Here is a 13683-nt window from a genome sequence, read left to right as displayed (position 1 = left end):
ACCAGGAGCCAGCTCATAAATTACGAGCAAAGAAAACCAGAATTAAGTTTACCAGCAAATGTAAGCACACATCTAAACTGTGTCAAACTTGAGAACAGACTATTAGTAGCAAGTCCTCTCTGATGTGACTTATTTTGTAAGCATGTGGTTTCCACTATGCTGTTTTTATTGCAGCAGATCTGCACATTAAATGGACAGAAAAATCCTTCACAAATTTATACTAGCCTGGGTGGGAGGGTGCCAAGGCTGAAGCCCAAGTACTGGAAATTGATGAACAAATTCAGTTCGCCAAATAAGCAGCAGCATAGCTCAATAAGCCATGTAGCCTTCTATATACTTCATGTTCTTCCAAGCACAAGCAAGTTTCTCCAGAGTAATGTACTTTCTAAGAGAGTACACAGAGGCACGATAATTTATCTAATAAGTTATAAGTTATCTAATTTCAGAAATAAATTCATTAATTTTTCCTGAATTGAAAGCGATACAAACACGACAGCACAGGTCTGCTGAATGCAAAACCCACTAACAGTCCTCCAAGAGCTGGATTTCCCCCTCCTTTTGCAGAGTGAGTATTTTTTCACTGGTCTCTCATCTAATAGAGAAATCTTATCAACACTATTCCTATATGCAAATATTTCCTCAGAGCAGCTGCAACAGTATATAAATGCTAGAGAAATAATTCTTCCTCGGGAAAATACATAAAACTAAATAAATTCTAAAACAGCACACAAATATATTCTGTAGTCACAAATTGTGCTGACCAATGATTTCTTCCTCATATTCAGCACACAGATAAAGTTTTTCCTCCTAAAAGGCAAATTAATTTAAATTTACACGATCATCAAACTGTATTTTAAGAGAATACTGATGCTAATATTATAAATAAAACTTAAACCACACCTATCTTCCTGGTTTACCTATTTTAGAATCTAGGAACCACAAACAAGAGTCACCACAATATGTGGTGGCATAATGTGTATTTGTCCATATGGCCAATCTATGTCAAGTGTGTTTTTCTGTGAATTATTATGCTTACTGATTTGTACCAGTGAAAGATGAGAAATATTTCCAGTGAGCTCTATCCTACTTCCCCAAGATAAAAAAAAAAAAAAAACAACAAACAACAAAAACCCACAAGAAACAGCACCAGCTGCTTGGCAAGACTCTACTAGAATGATAACATGGTCTCTGAGCACTCTTGTTCAAGCAACAGAATTAACTACTGATGAATGCTAACACAGCAATAGCACTGACAACTGTATCATCTATACTGTCTAGCAAACAAGCTGTTTGCTCATGGTGGCCAGTTCTTTAATACAGAGCTTTTCCAGAATTATTTTTGCACAAGTTGTACTTCTAGAGTAGTATTAAGAAGCAGCTGACTGTGTCTAAAACTATGAAACATTTACAACTGGCAAAGATTTGTTAGTAAGGAGAATTTGACACAGCAGTAGCATGCAAACTTATTGTTAGATCTACCTGAAACTAAGCACAGAAAAAAAAATTTCTTAAATAATATCCACCCAATAACAGGTTCATCTCCTGATGAGTGATACAGTCATAATTAGAAAATAAGTATGTACAGGTTCTATAGTTCATTCTGCAAAATTCTCATCATTCTGTACTTAAAGAGACAAAAATGGCAGTTACATCTAAAAGAATGGAGAATGATCAATCTGAATAAAAAAACATCGACAAAGGAAAAGTACAAAGGAAGTTCTTACAAAGCTGAGAAGAGTGAAAAAACAGAAGAGAGATTAAAATTTTGTAAAAATCATTATATAAAAAGTGACAAGAACTGGAAGGAAAAAAAAAAAGAAAAAAAGAAAAAGAAAATCCAAGCCCCAAACAAACAGCAACAAAAAGAAACAAACCAATCAAATCAAAACAAAAACACACCACCAAATAAACTCAACCAAAAGCTCTGCTGTCACTCTGTGATTGTGTAAGTATCTACACTTTTTTTGGATAAGGTTCTACATTAGTTGGTCTGGAAATCCGGACAGGAATCTCACGAGAACATGCTTTCTGATGACATTTTAGATACTCCCAGGTTATAAGCCTGTCAGAAATAATGCAAGAGCAGCCTTTTTTTATAGTATTTTGGTACTTTGATTCTAATTCCAGCACAAGAGTAGGAACTGCAGAAGCATTTGAACTTTACAGAGTGATCAGTAATAACTCTCTCCCCGTTCCTTATCCATGCACAGTACAGTACAGCCTGAATTTTGGGGAATACAAGAGGACTTTAAAAAAGTGTTAGTTGTTGCTATTTAAAACAAACACCTTACAGGAGTCACAGCATTATGCAGTTTGTTACCGAATGGTTTTTCTAATAAAGATCATGTATCTTTCTTGAGCACTGTGTTGTGACTTCACACACAGGATTCCTGCAGCTTACAGATATGGCTGATAAATAAAACAAGATGTTACAAAGGCTACCTTCCTTACACAAACAAGGAAAATGGTGAATTCACTGAAAGACTGTGAAAAGGGACCTTCTATCACTAACGATAACATACCAACTACATTTTGGAAGGAATAAAAGACTGATTTTAGTTTAGCTTTCCCTTAAAACTAGATACAAAAATAGAGGTAGCGACATTCCTGCAAATGATCACATAACTAGAATATTCACATGTAAATCTTGCACTTCTTTGAAAGACATGCAACTTAAAAACAGGTCTTCTGATAAACATACCCTCATGCTATCAGGATAAAGTAAGCTGAAAAGTCTACTGGGAGAAGAAGATTTCTGGGCGAGTCACCTTTTTACATTATTCATGTGGTGTTTTGTGAGGAACACATTAACTATTACGCTTAGTCAACGTGACAGAAATATTGCCAATCTGCTTTATTTTTACATTAAGCAGTACATACTCCCCTTCTTATACAAAGCCATATATTGATATTCTTTATTAAATGGATACAAATAACATTAAGCTGGTAAATAATTAGTGAGCACCCTCTTTGTCACACCTTTCAAAAGGAGTAGTAACGTGGACACAGTGGACAAAAGATGTTTTCTCCAACACATACCTTCTTTCCAATATTTTCTTGCTGAACACTAGGGTTTTTTCCCCTGTCCATTTGTAATCCCCTTTAAATCACTGCTGGTTTTGCAAACTCATGGCCTTGTTTTTTGCTCTGATTATCATCCATATAATTTCACTAAGTATGTGGAACTGCATAGAGTATACTACTTGTGACTTCAAGGATTTTGTAGGATTGAAAACTCAAATGCAAAATGGAGTCAGAGCTAAAGAAAAATAGCTGGTACTTAACACTTCCAATAAGCCATTTTTCAAACTGGATAAGAGCAGTACAGTTTTAAAAACTTTTTGACAAGTAGCATTAGCTTAAATTTCATCTGCTTCATGTCAGTTAATACGTTTCTTATTCTGCAAGAACCAGACTCTCACATGTATATTCCTGTTGTGTCCCTGAGACATGCTGTAGGATATTCAGCTGTCAGACTTCTGCCTCACAGTTCTGCTAACATCAAAACTGACCTACAGTACCCTTGGTTTTCCATTTGGTAGATTACACAAGTATATCCCAGTATTGAAAATTATGTTTATTCCAAGAACACACACACACAAAAAAAAAAGACCATTTTTACATCTAAGAAAATGATGTGATTAAAGACTGAGAGATTTTCATACAATGCTGAAAACATACGCAGTTTCCAGCAGCATCCCAACTCCCTGTGGACTGCATTCAAGTCTATTCTACTAACCACTGAATCCCCATCCCAACTTTGACTGATTCCTCTTGCATGAACTCCTTATTTCACACTAGCTGGAAATCTTAAATGTTTTCAGCTGTGCCCATTAGTGGGTGTCCTTCAGCTAGAGAATTGTTAATATAATCAGACATCACAGAAACACTCCAAGTTGCTTCAAAAGCCCACTAGATGCTATTTTTTATCTTCACCATTTACATCAAACTGACCCTTTGGATTCCAAGTGTTGGAAATTATGGGAAAAAAAAATATAAATTACCCTGTATGTCAAAAAGCAGCACTGTGAATAAGCTGTTTTCTTTTCCAACTTCAAAAGCAAAATGTTTTTCTTTTAAGTGATCTACCTAGACTTTCAGATTCAACAGCCCATCCTAAGCCACTGTGATTTCATTTTGCTAAGTATGCCAGAGCTAATTTGCAGTTTGATAGTGAAAAATTTCCTGGCCCTTTTACTCATTATCAATAATGATAAATAAATACTGAATACATATAAAATACATAAATTTATTCTAAATACTGAATGTATTTCATCAAATTGAGCTTTGTTAGAAAATGGGCAGTTAGTAGCCCTACAACACTTATTAACAATAGGGTGCTAACAAACGAAACAAGGTGGTAAATATGAAGCTTGTTTATAACAAGACTGCACAAGAAAATATACTGTAATGACCCTGTCTTGAACATCCTGTAATAGCCCATTGTTCCTCTCTATTACTCTCATTCAGCATTTTTTTTAATAGCGGATGCATGGCAGCAAAGGAACCAATGTGATGTGGGACCGCACGTGCACAAATCATGCCACATAACAGAAGTGACAGAAAGACCCTGCCACACTGAGAGAAGTTTTGAGCGGTCTGTTAACTGGATGTGAAGCCTTACAAAACAACCTCACATCTTTGCATAACTTGAAGAAGAGAGAAATATTTACCCATAAATGTCTGAAGGATTTGTAAACGCAGAAAAACAGAAGAACCATTTTATCTATGAAGGACAACAAATGACATGAAGAATGGGAATGAAAAGGAAAATCAAAGGCTTCATTTCTGAGAGATCATTGAGTCTTATAATCATACCACAGTAGCAGAAATAGGAAGAACCTTTCCCTTTATAGGTGAAGAGAAGGTGTAGTAATAAGCATCTTCATGTGTGACAACTGAATGTTTCACCTTCACTCATGTGAGAAACAGTAAGCTAACTGACCACCACAGCTACTGGCATTTTAACTAGATTATGTATTGAAACCTGGCATCTGCTTTTGTTGCTAAATTCAAATACTGAATAGACACTATTGTGAATTCATGTCATACACACAACTCCGCGTACAGATTTCTCACCATTTAAAGGAATTTTTCAGATTATCCAAGTGGCTATGTATGTTAAGAAATGGCTTTTGACTGGCCACAGGACACCTGACTCAGCTTTGGCTCTGCAATTAGGAGGTCATGATAAAGGCAACATCATTCTATTTCATGATTTGTTCACAGTTCACTTTCCTATGGGAACTACATTTTGAGGTTCAGATTTATTTTCTTTGTGCATTTCTCATTCCTTCCATCATTATATCTTCCCTGCTACCAGACTTCATAGTTTTATTGTTACTTGGTGCTCAACGAAGAAGGAGTTGGACAGCCATCCTGTGTAAAAGTTGTAAATGTTTAAAAATATAACAGCTTGAAAATGTAAGAAACACAAGGGCTGAAGAAATTTTAAAAATAAAATAAAACAAACCTCTGGCATAAGACATCCCAAATTCCTGTGTGGCATAATGCTTTTTTCAAACACTCTGGCTTGGCAAATGCGCATTCCCTGAAGAAGCTGAGGTATTACAGATAACTGTCTATCATGCCAGTCTGTCTTCACTGGACAAAATGTATTTCAACAGTGTCTTTCCCCCTTTCCTAACCTGACTTTGAAAGCTTACTGCAATTAGACCCTAAAGTCTGCTTTGAATCTGGGTTCTTAGGTGCTGACTTCACCTAACTGTATGCAATTCACCTTAAGGATGGCAGTATACACTGACATACTCTGGTGCTCCAGTGCCCCTGCAAGTATTTTGCCATCCTTTCAACAAACCTTGAATTACTGCCATGTCCTTCACTGGGCTGTAACATGACTCTAGGAAAAGCTTAACTTGTCAGCAGGCTATTTGATCGCTGTAGCTCTAAATAAAAAGTGTCCAGTTAAATTGCATTCACTGAATTCTAGCTTTGGATTGCATGCATAGTTTTTAGAAGAGGGATCTTCACTAGAGAAAAAACTCTACAATCCCTTCTGAGATAACTGGGGAAGAAGAAAACAAGACCTAGGCCCAGAAGCTATCTCAGTGGTTCAGTCTAAAAGGTTAAAAACATCTGAATGATGTTTTTCCACCTAGTTTCCTACGAACTCTGCAAATGCTGAGATAGCGCATACAGCATGTGGGGTGGGGAGACAAAAGGCTCCTGTAAGACCGTGCTGTGACTTCCACAATCAATCTAAGAATAACACTGTCAAGACTTGAAGACTGCTTAAATCATCCCCTTTAGCAAGAAATGAAGCATTTACAGAAAAAAAAAAAAAACAAACAGAAATTTAAATTAATATCCAATGAGTATACTCAGGACAGAATTGTTTGATGTTCCAATTATAACCATTACTCTTGTTTTACATAAAACCTACACTGTAGTAGCAAATAAATTTGCTATTTCTACTTTGCTCACTGGTGTTAATGTTAATTACACTTATGACATAACAGGCAGACAAGTATAGACGGGATATAATCTTTCTGATCTCCCTTAGTGAAAGCTGATGGAGTACAAGATTCCCCAGCACTGTGAGGCGAGGAGAACACTGGAATAGCAGTGCTTAACTTGGTGGGAGTTTTTAATTCTCATTTCTGTATTGGTTTCCAAAGTTATTCTTCTCTAGGACTATAATTTTCCCTGTTTGTCTTCAGCAGAAAGGTTTTTATTTCATGATGTACATACATGATTAACAGATTAGAAACATTTCCCTCCCACCCCCCCAATCTCTTTTTACTCAATGCTTCTGAAACAGGGAGGGGGGAGGGAAGGAAAAAAGGAAAACCAAAAACCCAAACAGCACCAAAAAAAAAAAAACCAAAAACAAAACCACCAAAAAAACACCAACAAACCAACCCAAATCCCATACTACACTGGCGTGCACATAACCACAAGAAAGGCTACAATTTCATTCATTGTTCAGGTGCCTACTTAGTGTTAAGCATTTTAGCTTTTTCCAGTTGCTGCTAGTTACATAGGAAAAAAAAGCACAATCCTGGTGGCCTTCAATGTATTATGATATAATAAACAACATATTTAATAAAAAAATGAAGAATGCAGAATGGTGGCCATGGAAAGAATACTTGAGTGGCACTCAGGAAAGGACCTTTATTTGGCTTTCCTGAACTTGTTTAAACTAACTTTTTCCTGACTAAATGCTAGATCAATTTAAGAAAGTTTACCAGTCATGATACTCTGCTTACAGTACACACATCTGTTGTTCCTCTTCATGGAAGATGACTAGGAGCAATATAAATTATAGTCATTTATGGAAAGGGTTCTCACTCCCACCTCCTCCTTCCAAGAAACTAGACATGTGAAGACGTTTCTCTTTGAGAGGAAGGATAAGGCAGAGGTTAATTTCATCTGCATAAGCCAGTGTAGGATAAGCTTTTGGAAATATTGTCAAGCCACATTCTTAATGCCTGGCAAAGTGACTCATTCAGAGTCATCACAGGAAAGGAAGTTGAACAGAATCAAAAATGGAACAGGATGGGGGCTTAAACAGGAGAAAGAAGTGAGAGAAAGGAAATGTGATTATTCAAAGTGGCTTGAGGTTTCAAGGTCTGTGACTGGATGATTTTTAATATATATGTAAAATATCTAAACACATGTAAAAAATATATGTATACACATTTATGCAGGTATAAAAATGCACGTATACATGCGTGTATTTATAAAAATCAACATGTTTCTATTGGAAAACAGACTTGTATTTGGGGATGGCCTTCCAAATCTGCCTGCTGAGCTATTTTGTTTTAGTACAAGGCGGCATTAACACGGTAGGGGAAACAAACAAGAATCCCCTCTGGAAACCCACAAGTTTTTTACAGTCATGCTCCAATTCCACACAACATAGAATCCACAGAATATGGAGTTATATACTCATGCAAAACTCCACCACAACACAACAAACACATTCCCTAAAGAAACACTCTGCACAGTAAGACTTTTTTCCTTCCACCCGTCCTCCCCAAAAAACCCACAGCATTGACTTTCTTCTCCTAGCAACTCAGTGAAACATGAAAACGTTTCTCTTCTCCAAATATTTTTACTGTGAAACTTTGGATAATTAGTCTTGTATCATGTCAATTTTAGCTAATTCAAACAGAGAACAGTATGTAGACTGTTTGAGTAAATGTGTTCAGTTGCAGAAGCTTAGTGTACATCACCTCCTTGGATTCATCGTAACTGAAAACACATTATCTGTGTAAACAGAATTTCCACTGACAAAAAGAATAATTCTGTTTCCCGAAGAAAGTGATAAAAGTAATTTTTAATATAATACAGGCAATATTCAACTGATTTCCAGCTCTTTATGTTTCAGAATTGACACCCATGAGTAAAATTTAGCACTGTACAGTCCAATAACTTCTGTGTCATTTTTCATGTCCAAAGGGAAATGCAGGTTGATGAACACTACCTGTTAAATCACGTCATCAGAAAAAGAAACTTGAAAAAGGCTTGCATGGTCAAAAAGTCATCCTGGAAAGATGTATTAGAACAAGACTTCTAAATTCTACATCTCGCCTCCCAAACAAATTTATCACCATTTGCAAAATGTTCCTTATTTAATCCACAGAGTGATTTCACTAACAGAAACAAAAGGGCAGATATCCTCATTCTACAGAACATTTCAGGATAATCATTGCAAAAATGCACCCTTTTAGTAATAAAGGGTTGCAGAATATCCTACTTTTTGCTTCATTTAGGGCAGTAAGTAAACACATACATGCAAACACAGAGGAAAGTAGGATGATGACTAAAGGTTTTACTCACTTTCGAAATATGTATTTTAAAGTTTCTATCTAGGAAGGATTGCAGAGCACAACACTGGCAAACAATACCCATTCTGATAATATTACTATAAATACATTTTTACAGCCTAAAAGAATTAGTTTTGATATACTGCGTTCTCAGTACATCTTCTGCTTTAATAAAACTCTACCAGTATTGCCACTACTAAAATAATAAAAAAATTATTAACTTTAATTTCCAAGATTTTACCACTGAAGTGGGTGAGAAAACAAAGGGGAAAATCTCAATGGTAATACAAAGAGTGACACTGTATGCACATACAAGCATCAAGGCTGTGCAGTTTTAAAGCACTGAATTATCAAAGAATACGGGGAAAACATACAGTTTTTACGAACTAAGAAGATATTCTGCCTAAACACAGCTAACTATATGACACTATATGATGTAGCTGCTTTGAATAATTAAATAAGCCCCCACTCATCACTGTGTTTTGCCCCATGCCCTTGGTATTAAATGGGAAGTCAGACTGGGACAGGCTTCATTAAACAAAAGTCTGTCGCTAATTTTGTTTGGGATATTTTTAAATAAGGCCTCCATGATCCAGGCATATATTCAGAAATAAAACAATATTTTATTTTCTAAAATTCAATTAGTATCTTAGTAGTCAGCTACAGCTTAATAGTGGCCAAAACTGTAACAAAAGCCTTTGGTGGTATATATGCCATATTAAGAGGTAACAGCTTCAGAGGCACATGCAAATCTACACCAGCTGAAAATCTGTTTTCTTTTCTTAAAATGAGTACATTGCTTCTCTCATGGAAAGTCTTTTTTTAATGCATTACATTCAGTTAAGCACATTTCAAATTCATTTTTCTGAAGAAAAGAAACTCTAAATAAATCACTTCTGTTCTTTTGGACAGTGTATACTGCTACAATGACTGAAAGTGCACAGAACTAGGGCAGGAAAAAAATGACTGCTGGGAAAATGTAAACAGTATAAACAAGCTTAGGAGACTACGGCAGATATGCATGAAAGATAACTGGAAAACAAAACTCGGAAAATGCAGTTCAGTTTTGCCCAGACTCTCAAATAGGGCAAAAAGAGTAAGTATTGCTAAAAACATAAGCTATAATGGAAACAAATTCAATAGGATCTGATACTGTACTGCACTGGCTGTGTAACTGTCCATTAAGATAACAAGTAAGTAAAAGGCTAATTTTTGCTGCCCTTTGTGCAAGTGTATTACACTGAAAACATCAGAATTGCCAGCGTGAGTGCAAGAAGAAAAAAAAAATGGTTATGAAAACCCATGGAAATCTTTCTCCTTTTTCTTTTAATATTTAAAAGGAAACTACATTCAAGTGTATTCAATTTAAAATATTAACACTCATGACTCACAGTTCTCTAAACAAAGGATGAGGTTTAGGACTAATTTACTTTGAAAGTCTTTTTAAAAATGTGTATCACTTTAGTTGGTATGTTAGGAATAATAAAAATCAGTACTGTATAGACCTCCATATATTGCACATACGTACACAGAAATAAGATATTACATTATATGTCTAAAACACAAACACAAACTTTCAGATTTCATACATACACAAACACACTTTCAGATTTCTTTTATTGCTTGAAGTTACTTGTCAACCCACATCAGTTTTAGCAATAGAAGTATTCACTCCTTCCTTGACACAGTAGTATCAAGAATATAGTTAATTCCACAGCTCTGACAATTTGCTACACCAAAGACTTACAATATTTCCCAGTAACAAAACAGTTATGTGAGCCACTAAGACTGTTTTCAACAACTGTAAAGCTAAACAAAGGAAACCACCACATACGAAACCCATGACTACATGAGCTTTATAACAGAGATGACCATAACACTGAGTTAATGCCAATATTGTATACACACCCTATAGGAATGATAGCTAATCAGAAACACAGAAGGAATTTTGCTAGCAGATCAAGAACACTATAAACACATTGGGAACAGATGGGATCAACTTCTTAAAAAGAAGTTCTGTTTTGTTTTCCTAACTGTAGTCTTGGATTTCTCATTGGAGAAATTCTTTCAATTACTTCCATAAATAGCTTCTATTCAGTATTCACTATATACACTTTCGTATGTATATAGTGAATATACATGTATTCACATATATATGTGAATATATATATGTATTCACTACATACATACTTTTGAAACATCACTGTGTAGATACCTTTATTAAAAACACATTGATAGCAATAGTATTTTCCAAATGGTTGTGGACTGGTTTGAATTTTTTATACATATGATTTTGTGAACTCTTGGGCCCAATCCTACACAGCAAGCTATGTACATGCAAGAATGCCATCTGAAGCAGCTGATTAACTTGCTTGCACAGAACACAGAATTAAGTTAGAGGTATACTGGTGGTGAAGGAAATGCATGTGTGCTTTCCTCCCTCAGCTTTCTTTGTTCTTAATCTTTCCCTAGTCTAAACCTAGACTGCAATACCCAGACAGCCCACAGAACAACATTGCGTTCCCAGAGTAAGCCCCTTTATTTGGTCAGGTAAGACATTAGTCACCCAGAATGAGACATGCAGATTTGTGGTTTTCAACCTAAGCATTCAAAAATTGCATAAGTTATAAAAAAAACAGCTGTCAATAAACTGCAGGATGCAAGTAACTGGGTAGGTGATGTATGCATAATTCCTTCAACAAAAAAATATATACATTTAGGAATATCTGGCCCTTTTGACAGTGGAAAAAATCCCACTGGTTCTCAGTGGGCCAGGATTTCAACAGTTGTATTGTACCAGAAAGAGCCTATTCAAAGGGACAAATACTACATTTCTTGATGCAGAGCAAAACTCCAGCTGATCAGGAATTCAGAGCACAGTAACATTTGATGTTGACAGGACACACATCATGTAACTCCTGAACTTGCAATGCACACTGTGTATTCAGGTACTCAGTGCTGCCTGCTAAAAAGTTCAATCACACTGTTCTACATCGCTATCCTGCCACTGTTTTTGCTTAATCTGCAAATAATGTAGATTCTGGCATCAAACCTGCAAACACACGTATGGCCTGACACTTTATGTGGGCAGTCCCAAACTAGTTACTTGAGAAGAACGTAAGTATCTAAATCATTTTGCTGCAATACTTCTGAAGACAGTGGCTCCTATTGAACTGATCATTAAAACAACATGAATGCATTCTCTCCCAAGTGTCATCTTTTTGATTTAATATCACCATTTACCTTTTGTGCTGAAGACTTTCAGTCATATAAAGACTTTGGGATTGCCCTACATGCAGTGAAGTCAATGAGAGTTTAAGTAGACTACAAAGGTTCATACTATGAAAATACAAACTATTTTTAATTGAGAATTTCAGACAGCATCGCAGCATGGGGACTTTTAAAGAAAGACATGGATTCAGATCTGGTCTTACTCATATTTATGCAGATCTAGTGTGTCTCCTTCCAATCCACTGAAAGGACCTCAGATTCAAAGCACAACAATCAGGCTTTTAGCACATCCCTGATCCAAACAGGTTTAAACTGCTAAATGCATTATTACTGCAAATTAATATCAAGATCTCCAATATGACAAGAAAAACCTGCACTGGCACAACTGTAAGAGCAGCAAAATCTGACACTAAGTATCTGGCATAAATTTACTAAGGCAGAGAACAAAAAACTCAGCTATTATTATTCCAATCTCAGACCCTGTAAGTTATATGGATGACTAAACAAATCATTGTAGAGCAGATTCAAGTGTAATTTATAGCCTATATTATTTCTAAACTATCCTTCAGAAAGAAGATTTTTTTTCCCGATTCTACAGATCCATTGCTTACATGCATACAAGCAAATGGCTAGAAGCAGCAATCTCAGTAATGCAACTGTATGTGTAAAACCAGAAGATATCACATTTGTTTTGGAAAGCTGAGGAAGTGGCAAGACTCTCAACTGACACTGGAAGGCACGGAATCACACACCACTGTTCAATAGTTTCTCAGGGAAACAAAATAGTGGGCAATTACATTTCAATATATAACTTCGGTGTTTGTCCCAAAGAACTCTTAACAGTAACACCCCAGCATGTGTACAAGCTTCAAACTCAAAACTTTTTCTCTAGCAAACAAAGTCCAGACATAACAGAAGCTTTATCTTAGTTGTGCAATTACAACACAAAACCCAATTACGAAATAACTCGAGTATGACTTCTTTCAGGTACAACAGTGACAGTAAGATTAAAGGAATATTCAGTAAGAAAATCTATACCACTTAATCACCTAGTTCAGCCTCTCTTGAAAGAGCTCCAGCTGTCCTGAATGAGTCCTACGGACCCTTTTCTAACCACCGATTCTCTAATTCTCTCCAGCTGCAAAGACAGAAATCTGTTTAGTTAATATCAGAATTTTTAGACAAAATCCTATAAGTTTCTTATACCTTAAGATTTAAGTATTTTCATGTCCCTTTCTACCTATCACTTATTACTTCTTAAACGATATAACACTAGTTATAAAATCAGCTCAACTTTTCACTCCCTAAAAAATAAACTAAGCATTTCACCCTTTCTCCCTGCAAATTACACATAACACGCTGAGGTTAATGCAAAAGCATATACACGTGCGTAACTACAAATGCGTTCAGATGGCACAGAAAACACTGTTCTCCGGGACAATAATGAAACGGTTTTGATTAGTACTCACCTCACAAAGTTTGCACAGAGATGGTTTCAGATAAATCAGTTCTATTTCCCTTTCCAGTGAGGGAGAAAGGAGATGTTTCTTTCCTTCTCTTCCCCTTGGCCAGCTCAGAAGGTTCCGACAGCCTGCTCCTCCCGCTGGGTACGAACCGTTCCAGAGCGCGGTGGCTGCGCAGAGCTACGTCGGGAGCGCGT

The 13683-nt window shown here is 36.2% G+C and overlaps 1 protein-coding gene across 1 annotated transcript in view; it reads right to left on the bottom strand.

The window, feature by feature from the left end:
* The window catches only part of CALCRL (calcitonin receptor like receptor), a 67984-nt gene extending 54301 nt beyond the window's left edge, over positions 1-13683 (bottom strand). The window contains exon 1 of the mRNA XM_061457831.1: positions 13493-13683. The gene's annotated coding sequence lies outside the window, so the exon portion shown is untranslated. The remainder of the gene's footprint in view (positions 1-13492) is intronic.

Source organism: Pezoporus flaviventris, unplaced genomic scaffold, assembly GCF_033815535.1.
Source record: "Pezoporus flaviventris isolate CSIRO_AGI_PZ_B2104156 unplaced genomic scaffold, CSIRO_AGI_Pfla_v1 ptg000001l, whole genome shotgun sequence".
In the NCBI taxonomy this organism is placed as follows: Eukaryota; Metazoa; Chordata; class Aves; order Psittaciformes; family Psittacidae; genus Pezoporus; species Pezoporus flaviventris.
This window is presented reverse-complemented; position numbering and strand designations above follow the sequence as displayed.